General features: G+C 43.7%; 1 non-coding gene across 1 annotated transcript; it reads right to left on the bottom strand.

Annotated features, from left to right (window-relative positions):
• Window positions 1-307: 307 nt before the first annotated feature.
• On the bottom strand, window positions 308-423 carry LOC149865902 (U6atac minor spliceosomal RNA). Its single transcript, XR_016442177.1, has one exon. It is a non-coding gene; the product is annotated as a U6atac minor spliceosomal RNA (small nuclear RNA).
• Window positions 424-15,383: the final 14,960 nt, after the last annotated feature.

A 15,383-nucleotide genomic window follows, 5' to 3' on the forward strand; every position in this document is an offset into this window, starting at 1 on the left:
AGACACCTCTATCATCAACGCATGGTGGAAAGAACACTTGAAAGAGCTCCTGAACCAAGATTCTAACGCTGAAGATAACACTATCAAAACCATTCTATAACACCTCATTGAGGACTACCTTGAAAATCCATCAACTTATCAAGAGACTTTGAAAGGCATTAAGCAGATGAAAAACCACAAAGCATGTGGTCCAGCTAGAGTCAAGCTGAAATTTATAAGCAAGGGGGAAAGAAAATCTCTCACCAGCTGCACATTTTTATTTTGAAAATATGGAGAGACAAACAGACTCCCAGTGACCCAAGAGATGCCAAAATTGTTACCATATTCAGGAAAGGAGACTGAACAGCTTGCAGCAATTGTTGTGGTCTTGCACTCCTGTCCATAGCTGGGAAAATCCTCACCTGCACTCTCTTCAATAAACTCCCCTTCCTCATTCTACCCAAGTCCCAGTGTGGTTCAGACTACTGAGAGGTACAACAGATATGATTTTGTTGCTAGGCAGCTGCAGAAGAAGTGCCATGAGCAACACTGAATTCTTTATATGGCCTTCATTGACCTAAGGCCTTTGATTCAGAGAGAGGCTCTATGGAAAATCCTAATGAGATTTTGATGCCTGTTAAAATTTACTACTTCCATCAGAGTCCTTCATGAGGTGACAGCAACTGTCCTAAGCAATGGCTCAGAAATGGTCCCCTTCATTATTAGAACAAGAATCAAGTAAGGATATGTGACTGCACCAACACTTTTCCATATATATTCTACATATCATTGCTGACAGGCTTCTATCTGGAGTCAGCATCCAGTATCACATGGATAGGAATCTCTTTACCATCAGGTGGTTACATTCCAAATCCAGGATAACCAACACTTCTATTACTGATCTTCAATACATTGATGACTGTGTGATGTGTGCTACTGCGCAGTAAGCATGTCTTATAGATGCGACCACAGATGGTAATATTCAACATTAGATAAAATATGTCAGTTTTGCCTTTGGACATCTCTGAAATCATGTTTTTGATGATCATGGCAAATGAACCGAAACCAAACATCTTGTCTACCAGGCTGTTGTGATGCCTACCCTGCTGTATGGGTGTGAAATTTAGATGACATATCAGAAACACCTAAATGCTTTAGAATTTTACCATCTGCAACGTCTTTGAAAAATCCTGCATATCAATTGGAAGCACAGAAAAACAAGCACTGGCACTCTGGATCAAGCAAATACCATCAGCACCGAAGCCATATTTGTAGAGCATCAGCTTCATTGGGCAGGACATCTCATGGGGATGCATCAAAAGTGACTCCCAAAACAGGTCCTATACTTCCGACTTGAGGATGATCACCACTAAGGATGTGGACAAAAGAAGAGATTCAAAGGCATCTTGAAGGCCAATTTGAAGAAATGTGATATTAACATCCATACTTGGGGGTCTCAAGCACTAATCATCCTGAATGACTTCATGATGTACTACAAGGCATTGACCATTTTGAGAAAACTCATCTTACTATGGTGGATAGATGAGAGAACCAAAAGGAAAGAGCTGGGACCCAACATCAACAGGATCTGTTCCTTTCTCCCAGAATTATTTGCCATGTCTGAAATCAAACATGCCAATCTCATATCTGTCATCTGTGGACTCACCAATGGCTTCCCTGTTTGCTGTAATGCTGTTATTCTTGTATCGAGGGACTGCTACAAATGACAATACCTCTATCATCAGCTTCCACATACTTAACTGTATGTATTCCTTCTTGTCTTGTTTGATCTTGTCTGCCTTTGGAGTTCACCAGGTTCTCAGGCTCTTCAGATTTCAAGCTATTCTCTTTCACTCTTTATTGTTGCTCAGGCAGCTTTGTGGTGATAATAACAGGTAATGAGTTAGCAGTTTGTGTGCATTGGAGGCTTGGACACGATAATTTTCATTTTATTTGAAAATTCATTCAGATGGTTCTCTTTCACTTCTGACAATGCATCGAACCTATTATGGATAAAAGTCATATTATTTTTGTTTATTCTGAGAAAGTTCAGTTCCAGTAGACCATCCAAATGTCTCAATTTCTTTCAGTTTTATCTCAGAGGATAGCAACAGGAAAGTCTTTGTCCACTGAATGTCTTAATCTCCAGTATTGCTTTATTTTGACATAATTGTTTTGTTTCCCAGTCATCAATCGGTGACTTCCATGTGTACACGTACCTAAGATGTTTAGTGTAGGTGGGTTTTCTAATGACCACTTGCTCTTTGTCCTGTCCTCTACAGCCATAGAGAATAGGGGTACTCAAATCCCAACACAGTGACCAGATCCTGCCCCTGGCACCATGTCATCTGGACTGAAAGGCTTTCCAGGAGTCCATGGAGAGCTCCATGGGCCATAGCCAGTGCACTAAAATCAGGCATACAGGGCAGTGCAGTGTCCAATCCTGACACACAGAGTAGGACAGAACTTGTGTGGTACCCCATGGCCTGGCACACAGGACTGGGTGGGGATGGTACTGGGCCCTGATGTTCTGATTCCAGCACATGGGACTTAGCAAGGGCAGTGCAGGGCCCCTGGGACCCAATCCTGGCATGTGGGCCTAGGCAGAGGCAGGACAGGCCTCTGCAACCCTGACCCTGATGCATAGAACCAAGCAGGGACAGTACAGGGGGCCACGAGCAGAACAGTGCCCTGGAGTCCTGATTTGGACACATCAGGGCAGCTGGGACCCTGATCCCAGAATGTGGGGGGGCAGCTGAGACTGCACAGGACCAAACGCAGGCCTGATTCTGGTTCACGGTGCCCCACAAGGACAAAAGGTTAAGCACAATGGGTCTAACACCATCTGTAAATAAATCCCTTCATTCCCTTGATATCTGAAGACTCATCAACCTTCCCTCCTCCCCTATCTTGTATTTTCCAGACTAAATAATACCAAATCTTTCAATCCCTCATCATACGTCAACTTTCCCAGACCTCTAATGATTTTTGTTGCTTTTTGGTAGACATCTTTATCCAGATCTTTCTACAAGTGCAGCTTTCAAAACAGGATACAGTAGTACAGGTAAGTCCTCACAAGTGCTAAATGGGAATGAAGGAACCCTTCCCTTGAATTTCAAGTGATGTTCCTATTAATAGAGTCCAGTATACATGCAATGGCATTAATATGCAATGCATGATAATATTGCAACTCAATTAGAGATCCATTTTTATATCTTCTGCTTTAGTACTATACTTGGAATGTTATAACATATTTCTATTTCACTGTTAAAAGCTAACATGCGATCTGTTTGTAGATGCATACACATTCTTAATAAAGGACCTTGTAAAAATAAATATTTTATAATAACAATTATTTTCTTTAAATGCAAACACCCACAAATACAAATTAATTATCAAGTCTGATGCTGTGGTATGGGGCAATAGAAACCTTGCTAATTAGAACATGATTTCTTGAATATATATGAGATCTAATATGAATAAAAGTGTTTACAAATGAGATCTGAATATAATATTTGAAGATTCACCAAATCTATGTTTTTATTTCTGTCTGCAGATGGTGAAAAGAGGTAGTATATGGGCGTTTAAATGCTACACCATTCCATTCTATTGTATATAACTTTGTAATTTGGAACCCAAGTCTTTTTTTCTTTAGGTTTACCTACTATTAATATGTCTACCTTAATAGAGAGCAAGATGAAAAAAATGCAAATGTGTTCAAATACATATGAAACCCAAATGCTCTATACATAAGAAAAATAGTTTTAACAGTTTTGTTTGAAATATTTTATTTCCTCCTCAGCCTAATTAAGTGAGATGAATCATTTATCATCATTGATTGTATCAACAACGTTTTCAAAATGATGGAATACCAGGAATAAAACAGCTTGGGGATCATGTATCATCATCTTCCCATTTTGATTGAACATTAAAAATGAATAAAAGATAGCAGCAATTAAAGTTTTTATTCCCAAATGTTTTGAACAAGGTCACGGTATGTTTTTCGCTTACAAAGTGTACGTTTTTGCAAAAAAAACTTTCATAACTACATACGTGTATGTGTATTTGCGTGTGTGTGTGTGTGTGTGCAAACTGTCTGATGTAGTTCTTTATTTTTTAATATTTATGTTCTGCTTGTATGGGCATGGATATCGTGAGGCTGATGTTTACTGTCAACTTTGAGTTCAAATTGTGTATTCTGAGCAAATGTACATGAGACAGCTTGCAGGGTTTTTACCATTATGTTAATTAAACAGAGTTCCTATTATAACAAAATCTATAAAAAACACGTGCAAAGCTTTCAATCCCATAGACATATATATGAACATGTACATATTGCTGATTAGAATAAGATGCTTTCTTAGTTAATGATATTGAAATTATTAATTCCTTTAAACACTTTCAAACTTAAGACCAGTGATAAATTTTAAGAAGTAATACTTATAAGATTCAAGTTTTAAATAAATCTAAAACTGTTTGTTCAATCCACAAATAATTCAAGAAGATATAACTCTAATGAAATTAGTAAAGTTTGAATCAATTTCAATCAGTGGAAGCATTCCTGACTCTCAGTACGCACAAATATTTCTAGGTTTGCTTTAGATTTTATGAGTATCATAATTAGATTAGAAGAGTTTCAGATTCTGATATAAACACATAGATACATAAGAGGTTCAGTTAGTGTCAAAGGCCCCTTTTCAGAAAAATAATTCAAGAGGGGATGTTAGCCTATTATGCTTTTACATCAATATTTTTCTGTATTGAGACAGAACTTGGTTTTCCTAAGAAGAATCTTGTTTTGAATGCAGAGGTAAAACTGAGATTTCGAAGCTTTGTGCATGTTTCTAAAGACTTAGTTATAATAGGAACAGTTTAATGACCATAATGGTAAAGACCTTGCAAGCTATTTCATGTGTATTGTCTTAGAATGCACATGTTGAACTCAAAGTCAAGAGTAAACAGCAGCCTCAAAATACCCATGCCTATCCAGGAAGAACTATAATATATTTTTTAAAAACCACACTGGGCAGTTTGCAGTTAAAATATTTTTTCTGTTCTTAAAGTTTTTACAATTTGGCTGCATCCAGATGAGCGAGCACATGCCTGTTGGGGCGCCTCAAAGCAGTTTGAGATGCCACAAGAGGCTTGCTAGAAGTGAAAAAAAGTATTCCCCATGCTACAGCCAGAAATCCTGGTATCAATAAAAAAAGCATGCCAGGAAAATGTGGCACAGGCAACTGGAGGCTGGGTCCTCCAAGCAGATGCTCTGGGACCCAGACAGTGCATCTCTATGGTTTCTGGGTGCACCTGCTGATCCAGTACACTGCCTCAAAGTGCTGGGGAAAATAGGAGCAGGCAAAGGCTGCAGCGACAGCTCAGACCCAGGCTTTGTACAAGGTAAGCAGGGATGTCAGGGTGGGGGGAGGACTGCTCTGGAGGGGTGGGTGCCCTGCCCTCCCCCAGCATGGCTCATAGCCTTCTCACAGCAGTAGCAGCAGCCATTGGGGAGCTTGTAGCCTGCTGTTGGTGGGGACCCCTGGCAGCGTGTCACTGCCTCAGACCTGGTGGCTGCACATAGTGCTGGCCCAGTCGCTGGTGCATGCCCTCAACCAGGACTGGGCTGCTCTTGCTGTGTGCCTTTGGGCCAATCTGGGTCTTGTATCCATGGAGCTGACCCAGCCCAACAGCATGAAGGGCACATGGAGGCAGAACCCGGCCCAGCCTGAGGGAGCATGGCCCCTGCATGCAGTGTCAGGAGCTGCGGGTGACAGCAAGAACAGACCCAGTCCTGTCTGAGGACACAGGCCAGTGGCCAGGCCAGAGCCATGTGCAGCTGCTGGGTCTGAGGTGGTGCCGGAGTTTTTTGCCAATAGCGGGCCACAAGTACTCTGACGTCCCCTGCTGCTGCTGTGGGGGGGCTGTGTGCCATGTGGAGGCTGGGTGGAGGACCCACCCCTTCCAAGCAGTCCCCCAAGCCCCACACTCCCCCCACACCTGCATAGTCCTTTCACAACCAGAAGCCCCCTACATGACACCCACAAACACCACATCCTCACCCACAAACCCCACACCCCCAAACCACCTCCATAGCCTCTCCACCCACATATCCACTCACAAACCCCACACCCACAACCCCCACTATAATCCAGCAACAAACCCCACACCCCTTCAAACCTCCACACAAGCCCCACCCCCAGAAGCCTAACCCCCACAAACCCCTCCACAACCCTCCCCCCACAAATTTAAAACCTTGCATGCCCAGCCACTAATTACACAGGACCTGCTGGCAGGAGCCATGGCTGCAGGGGCAACTGTTACACAGTAGTCCTTCCCCTGCCTACACCAGTGCTGGGACATGTGGAACCAGTCTAGTGGGGATCCTTGCACCAGGAACTATTTAGGGGGTGTGATGGGCTGGGGGGACAGGTGGAGGCAGCAGCAGGGGTGTAAGAGAGAGAGCGATGGGCGTCAGGGATGGGGGAGAGCTCCATGTAGGAGAGGCCACCAGAGCCAGGCTTAGAGACTTCCCTGCCCTCCTTGAGCAGCCTGTGCAGGGGGAGGATGACTTGGAAGGGAAGGGGACTGCCCAGACCAGTCCCTGAGCCCAAGAAGCAGACATCAATGCCTAGACAGCTACTGCTGTTGCTGCAGGGGGCTGTGGGCTGTGCAGGGGGGCAGATGTGGAACGCACCCCTCCCCAGATGTCCTCCCCACCCCCACAATCCCCCCAAACCCACACACACACTCCCTTCCACCCCAACATCCCTACATACCTGGGATAGCACCTGGGTCAATCCACCACTGCAGCATTGCTCTGGTCCTATTTTCCCCAGCACAGAGGCAGCATGTTGGAGCAGCAGGGTATGGGGCAGTCATAGAGACACTCTGGCTCCATGCTAGAGCATCTCTCTAGAGGACCCAGACATTGGTTGCTTCAAGGCATATGCCAGGAGCATGCCCTGTACCACTTTTTTCCAACATGTTTTCTTTTTTGTACAGGAATTTGCCAATATCAAATTTAGAGCTTGTGCTGCAAATATGCTCAAATTGCTTTGAGGCTCTGCAACAGGCATGTGCATGCTCATCTGGATAGGCCCTTTAAGGTCAAATAACTTTTGAGTTTGTGCTGTATGAAGTGGTAGAAAGAACTGTTTATCCCTTTAAAGTTACAATATAACCAATTTTAACCTTACTACTGATTAAACCAATGATGTTCAAGGATCCCACACTACATGATCTGATTTTAGCTTTGCAGCGGTAATGTTTCCTATTGAATACCATTGAGAGGAATACCTCAGGATTGCCACCCCAAGATACATATTTTGACTGGGAATTTTCAAACTTTTTATCTATGACTAACCTTTTTTACTGACACATTTCTACTGTCAGAAAAAATAGTTCTTGGCTTGGTAATCCTGTGCGACTGCATTGATGGTTTTACACTTTGCTGCTATTTCCCCTGCATCCTGACACCCCCAGCTGCACCCCATGCCACACTCTATCTCCATCCCTGCTCCCTCATCCCAGCATTGCCCTGCTCTGTCTATGGATGCTTGCATTTCAGTTTAATTGTAACAAGACGATGGCTCTCTAAACAAGTGATGCTCACTGTTTTTGTGTTTTTTTAAGAACATATCTTTTATTGGAATTTACTAGCAGGGGGGTTTAATGTCTTTTTCACAGACTCCCCATAAATTTATGAACAGTTGGAAACTCTGACTGTGACTAGTATTACCTGAAAAAAAATATCAGAATGCCTTCATTAATAAAGGAGAGAAAATACATTACTATCATGTTAAAATGTATCTTAAATGACATCTGTATACATATATGTCCTGTGAAAAATAATTTAATATATCCAAATAATAATTAAATTATTTATTTAAAAATAATTTACGAAGTCTTAGAATGTATACAATTTAAAACCAATTTTTTAAGATTCAGTAGTAGTTTATGTTTGAACATGCCAATGTTTCTTAGACACTTTGTTAGGATGATTTTATCAGGGTTGTTCTTGCTTTGAGCAGGGGGCTATACTAAATGACCTCATGAGGTCCCTTCTAGCCCTACTTTCCTGTGATCCAAAATGCTGTACATTAGAAAATTATATTCGCTTATTCTGAAAAATGAGGGTATTTCTACCTGAAAAATAGGAATTATTCAGAGCATGAGTTTATTTTAATGTCATCTCTAAAATTTCTTAGGCATTATTTTTTACTATAGTATTTTCTTGGTTATATCACACCTCCACACTACTGTATGCCTCTGCAGGAAGCTTCATATAATGGCAGTGCTTGAAAGGTTAATGGCATTCATTGCACTACTAATCTATTCTTTAAACCACTGATTAGCATTGAAATTGATTCTGAGCTCCTTGTGGCTGAAATGACATTAATCTAGTCTTTCCTGTTAAAAATGTAACACCTTTCTCATGTTACCAGATGATAACACATCATTAATTTGATGGCTTTCATTGTTCCTTCTTTCTGCAGAACATCTAAAAATGTGAATGTTGGTCAAAAAATACACAGTCCGTTTATGGGTAAAAATTACAGTAACATATTCCAAAGTATATCTAAAATGAAAAATGATTATTTTTTGTAAATGGTACATCCTAATTAATATGGACACCGGCATTAGCTTTTGGCTAAGTGACACAAGATTATGAAAATTTGCCAAGAAAATAACTCCTAAAGGGAGCCTGTCCTGGCAGCTATGAAAGAAGGCAAGACAGCAACCACTCTCATCTGTCACAGGCTGCTTCCATTGTGCTGATCAGATTTCAAGTAGCTTGACCATCCAATGTTTCACTAACCTGCTTAAACCTGAAATCCAGAAGCACGGTGCCAAAACCTGCAGGACTTCCTTTACAAGCAAACACCAATCCTCACAGGAGAAGCACAGGCCATTTTTGTGATGACACATCCAAAAGGGTGTGTTTGGTGCCTAATTTGTTAATTTGGAATACAGATTCCCCTTGTGGACATTCATGAGACTGTGGTGTAGGATCCAACTTTTAGAGCCCCAGATTTAACAGTTAGCCACTATCTCTAGAAGTCTTACCTTTCAGGCAAAGTCCTACCATACGTGCAGCAACACCAGCGTCCCTTCTTGGGACCCATGGTTCAGCTACCGTAATTGCAAGACCAGTAGTGTCTCCCCATCCTATCCTACCCAAACTCCATTTTGCAGGATAATCTGACTTTCCATTTAACTCTGTGATTACTTCGTCACAGTTGCAAGGGACAGAGGGAATTCCTATACCAGTTAGGCTAGCATTTTAGTCCTCCCTGGTCATCAAGTTGCCAGTTTTTGGTCCTCACTTAAGTGGAGATAGGAATTCTATAAGAGATGCACAAGTCTACAGACAAATAATGAACATCTGAAAACCTTTCCTACTTTGCTCACCTGCCCCAAAAGTTCCATGTTGTGAGGGAGCGGGTGCTAAGGGCGGCCGTGAAACTCCCTAGCGCCACTCACCGTCACGTTAGGGTGAACGTAGCACCCTCAGAATCTCGCCCGCCACGACTTTGATGTCTAATATATATAGTATGGAGGCTGCCTGTTTCCCTGGTGAACGGTATCGTTGTTCCTGTCTCTGCTCCCCAATGGGGTGTCTATCTGTGCCCTGCCTGAAGGGCTACGCGTGCCTCCAAACCTCCCCTTTAGCACGCCCCAAGCCTCGCAACTGTTCTAGGGGACGTTTGTCTTGTCCCTTGCCCGTCGGGTGCCTCTCGGCCACCTGGCGCCCCACAGGGTCTATAGCGCCACCGCCGCCCCACTCTCGGTGCCATCGGGCCGGCATTACCGCCGCCCTTGTCTCGGCGCCATTGGGCCGGCGCTATCACTGCGGGTGCCTCTCGGCCACCTGGCGCCCCACGGGGCCTATGGCGCCCCCGCCACCCAACTCTCGGCACCCTTGGGCCGGCCTTACCACCGCCCTAGTCTCGGCGCCATTGGGCCGGCGCTATCGCCTCTGTACCTCGCCCCCTCTGGGGCCTCGCCCCCTCTGGGGCCCAATACCGCGCACCTTGCGCCTCGCCCCCTCTGGGGCCTCGCCCCCTCTGGGGCCCAATACCGCGCACCTTGCGCCTCGCCCCCTCTGGGGCCTCGCCCCCTCTGGGGCCCAATACCGCGCACCTTGTGCCTCGCCCCCTCTGGGGCCTCGCCCCCTCTGGGGCCCAATACCGCGCACCTTGCGCCTCGCCCCTCTGGGGCCTCGCCCCCTCTGGGGCCTGTGCCTCCCTGGCACGATCTTCCGGAACCCCCCAAGCTGTTGGGGGGGGCCCTGCTGAGGCCTCCTCACTCCCCAACAGCCTCGCCCGGTCCTCCGAATCTACCTGCCCTTGAAGGTGATCTTGTTCCCTGCATCATCGCAGCCGGTAAGATTGGTAAGGCTGCCCCACTTGCCTCGGGCTGCTCAGCTCAGCCGCAGAGCTCCTGCTCCTGCGGCAGCCAGAAGGGAACTGTGAGACAGGCTCTGGCCTAAGCTGTTTATAAAGGCCGGGCCCTGCCCCCTTCTGGCCACGTGACCCAGCTGGTCACCCTGGCAACCGGCACCTGAGCTGCCTGGGTGATTGGCAGCTCTGCCAATCACCCTCACAGTCACGGGGCACCTGCGTGACTCCGTGACACATGTCCTCCAGCATCTTTGGTTACCCCTTCGTTTCCTGCCCAAGTCATCTCCTGCCTCTAGTCCAGTCTGGTTTTGGTGGGGAGTCAGGCAGTTCCTTGCCATCTTCCCCCACCCCCACTGCTATTCCTTGCAGCCTTCCTTCTCCCTGACACCTCCACCCCTCCACCTGCACCAGCTTCCCACAGCCTTTCCCCGCCTCCTACAGCCTCTACCCTTCCCACCCAAACCCCAAAATCTGCCCCACTCCCACCAGTCTCTACCCCTCTCTCCTCCCTCCCCTTACTGTCAGACACTGATTAGGCTCTTGTCTCTCTTGGATCATGGTACACAGCATGTAGAAGCACATCTCCTACTGGACTAAGCAACAGCATCAGCACTACTGACTCCCTGGGCAGGGGAGAGAGTTTCCATGTGCTTCACACCTGGGGGGAAATCCAGGATCAACTAGATTCAAGCTACATCTGACAACAAGTGGGGAGAAGGGGCCAGAAGTGAAGAAGCTACAGAGGGCAAGTGGAAGGGGGAAGGCAGCTGCTGTGGGTTTGACTCTGGCCCTGACCTGGGCTCAAGGTGCTGCTCAAAGTGCTGCCAGACCCACCATGCCCCGTTCTGTGAATCTAATACGAGGTGCTTTTTTCCCTATGTTGATGGTGAGGGGTGGGGGTCATCTTACATTCAAGTGATAACAAATGTACCATTTCATGGCAGTCCCTGTTTCAGTAAATGTATAATTATTTATACCAAGTGGAAAGATGTCAACACAAGAAATGAATCTAGAATACTCTATAATGAGTGGTTAGGGTGTTCTGTTTTGAGATAGGAGACACAAATTCAAGTCCCTACTCCTAATCAAAGAAAGAAAGAATTTGAGACCATCTCTCTTGGACCACAAATGAATGCACCAACTATTTGGCTATAGGTGGCAAGTAGGCACCATTGCCCATTTCTAGTCTTTTCACTATCAGTATCAAGGCTAGCTATAAAAAGAATGTCTGCTATTGCCCTGTCTATTATGATATATCATACTGGGTGCATTTACATGTGCACCCCACTGCGCAGTTGGTACTGCACAGTCCTGGTGGCACATGGATCATTTCTGACCCTATTGCACAGTAGCTTGTTGCTACTTCATAGTAGCAGCAGTCACAGTTAGTGCCCACCGGTGTTATGTTGCTGTAGACACGAGCTATGTTGAGGTAACATCTCATGTAGATGTGCCTCCTGACCTATAAATCTTAAGTATTACCTAGTGTCAATTAATATTCCAAAAGCAAAATCACAAAAATTGCAACTTGACCTCAGTGAAGTCCTAGGAACTCCAAGAAACTAACAATAACTTTTGAGCCCAATATACAACCTGTGGTCCAGACTTTTTGCATCATCCTACCGTCCTGGTGTAAGTGTAAGACAGCGGTTTTCAAAGTGGGGTGCACAAGACAATCCATTGGGGTGCGGGAAGAAAATATTAGAACTTCTATTTATATTTATATAAATATACATATATTGGGGGTGCGTGCTCAAAAAATTCTTTACTGATAGAGGTGCACTATCAAAAAGTTTGGAGACCACTGGTGTAAGAATCTATTTTGTAATACCCATTTGGTTTGTTATAAACAAATGCTACCCAAGGATGTGGCTTCTCCTACAGTCCACTACTACTGGGTAGCTGAATCCCCGTGTAGTTGTTAAAACCTTTTCTGTTCATAACATTTGTAAACTACAAGGTTGCTGAATGTGAATGCTTGAAGGTGGGAATACTCTCATTAGAACGGTACTTCTTTTATTAATATATTTGATACAATACAGGTTTCCCTTGCTTTATGCTGTACATGTGTTCCTGGAATTCACATAAAGGGAACCCACTTTACAACGTAACAAATAGGGATATGTTCCAAGACCTTGACTGTACTGACCCCCAGACCCATTTCTACCACTTTTACAAGACAATTTTGGTACTCACCAACAGCAGACAGTACACATAAACACAGAGCATTATCATAGTGGGGATGGCAACTACTGAAACATCACAGACAATGACTGAGGAGCACAGATCCACACAGAAGACTATAATTTTGGTGAGCATCACTCCCACAATGCACTACACAGAGCAGCTGACTGCAGGCTTCCACCACACCAATCACATAAGAATGAATTTACCTTGCATTTAAAGAATTTTTGGTATAAGAAGGGTTATCACATAAGAGCGAGTTCGCATATACAGAACCCACATAAAGCGAGGGAAACATGTACTAATACATCTCCTTGCTTACTAGATAACGAAAATACTCTGCCTAAAGTAGACAGATACTAGATTAGATTAGATAATATAAATATTCATTTTCTAGCAACTTTAAAATCCTATAAGATATTTTCATGCAAGCCAAGAGTCAATATGTTACTACCACCATTTACAATAACATACGATGAGTGAGAGAAGATTTCTTCTACTTTTGATAAGTGATGCAATTTTATCCTTCAAGTCAGTTCTGCCTTTGCACTCCAAAAAGTATTGTTCTCACTCAGTTAGCAATTTTGTCCCTGAACATATTTATGTACAAACTAATTGTAAACTATTTACAGCAAACGAGTCTGCTCTTCAACAAATGTAAACTTTAATTTATTCTGATCATTTGCAAAATCTTCTCCCATGAAGCTTTTGGGTAAAATTTCTGGAATGGTTTTGCTTACAACAGATGTATTTCAGTAAACACATGCACATCCACAATATTTAGCATCTGGTTCAACAGCAATAATTACCTTTCATTCAGTTCACAATTTATGTTTGTTGTTTGGGTAAAATCAAGGATTTTCTATTTCTTGATATAATGTAAACTTGTTAAAAAGTAAAATGTTTTGCTTTAACAGAATTTTGGACATCAGTGCAATCCTTATAAAAGATTCCTGGAGCCAAAGGAGAAGAAAAAGAATCAATAGGCAAAGTATGGCCCTAATTCAAAAAGTATGTCTATCCACAAAGAATACTTAAGCAACTGCATAATGTTAAACCATACATTATTAACACACATTTTTAGCCACAACAACAACAGATTCTTTAAGTCAGAAAGGAACATTATGATAATTCCATATTGCACTGGAAAGAAAGAGTAACATAACCTCATAACATTTCTTGTAGCAAACCCAGAACTTCTATTTAAGCTACAGTTAGGAAGACATCTGGTATTGATCTGAATAACTCAAGATGATGGACAAGCCAACACATCCCTTCATAAATCATTCCAATGGATAAACACATGGTTTATGTGCTTTGCTGAACTAGGGCCTATAGCTATTAACAAGTTGGGTAAGAGCTAAAATATACTTTACCTTGAAAGAATTCATGCCAGGTGTTTGTTTCCCAGGAGAATTGCTTGAAAAAGAAAGATGATGTCAGTGTTGTCAGGAAGAACTCATTTTATTTAGTCATTACCTTTAATTCAAGAGGTTTGATTAGACAGATGTGTGTTCACCTTGAAAATAAAATAAGGAATTACTGGAAGGTTACAGAAGCCTTTGTGAACACAACATTGTTTTCTGACAGTATTTCTGACACGCTGAAGGTTAAAATAATGACACGGTGTAACATGCTGCAATCTTAAAATAAGTAAAATGGTAAAAAGCAATAAAAGAATCCAGAAGGCAAGTCTATGTGTCATAAAACATGGGGGAGGTTTGCATAAAAGGCATAAAGTTAGAGTAATTGCTAATATGAAAAGATTACTTTGGTTTGTTATGTAGGATTTGTCTCGTGGAATTAGATCAGAGATCTGTTTAGTTCAGTTATTTGTCTTTAACAATGTCTTGTACTAGCTGCTGTAGAAGAATTCACAAAATAACCCATGGAAGGTGCTTATTGGTAAAGGATTACCTATATAATTAAAAATAGGGATTTATATTTATCCCTAAACAATTTTCTTTCAATATTGACTATTTTTGTTTAACCATACATTCTTCTATACAGTCTGGATGGTCTACTATTAAAACACAAACAGCAGAACAAACAATATGGGTTGGTGAAACATAAAATGGCACAAGATGCAAAATGTCAAATGATAAGGAAACATAGGGCCTTGGTACCTGGAGGGGGAAAACACAATGGCTCCTTTCCCTTGCAAGGAGATTTGCTTCTTGTTATCTCACTCACCCCAAGTCACTTCTGCTGAGACTTGAACCCAGATATCCATCATCATAGGCAAGAACACTACCACAGAGCCACCACTTGCACCAATGCTCCAGCCTGCTAGGGGTCTTGATCTCCCTGGAGCCCTGGCCTCACCTCAGGCTGCCTGACATCTAATCGGAGGAGCTGGAAGCAGAGCTGGGAACCCCTCAGGTCACTGCTCAGATCCTTCCTGGAGCTGGGGAGCCTTTCCTGCTGGCTGCAGCCTCTCCTTGGGGATCCTGGAGCCCAGTGCGGAGCCTCTCCTGCTGGCTGCACAGAGCACTGCTGAGGGTCCCACTGCTGCCTGCAGGTCCTGCTCTTTCAGGCTCTTCCAGGGCACTGCTCCCACCCCGCTGGCTCAGCTCTTGCCAGGTCTGTGACACCCCCTTCTTGTTGTCCCTCACTGGTCTCTCCCCTGAGTCAGTCCAACGCTGCCCCTTTTATCTCCCTCCAGGTCACCCAAAGGGGCCAATCAAGACACGGGGGTGAGTCTCTGGGGCCTGATTGGTGCAGAAAGGGAATCCCAAGTCCTCCAATCATCTTTTGCCCTTTCAAAACCCCTGGGCTAGGTCACTGCCAGCTAGCCTATCACACTTGCGATAATGATTC

Source organism: Crocodylus siamensis, chromosome 4, assembly GCF_052110815.1.
Source record: "Crocodylus siamensis isolate JL-2025a chromosome 4, ASM5211081v1, whole genome shotgun sequence".
NCBI lineage: Eukaryota > Metazoa > Chordata > Crocodylia > Crocodylidae > Crocodylus > Crocodylus siamensis.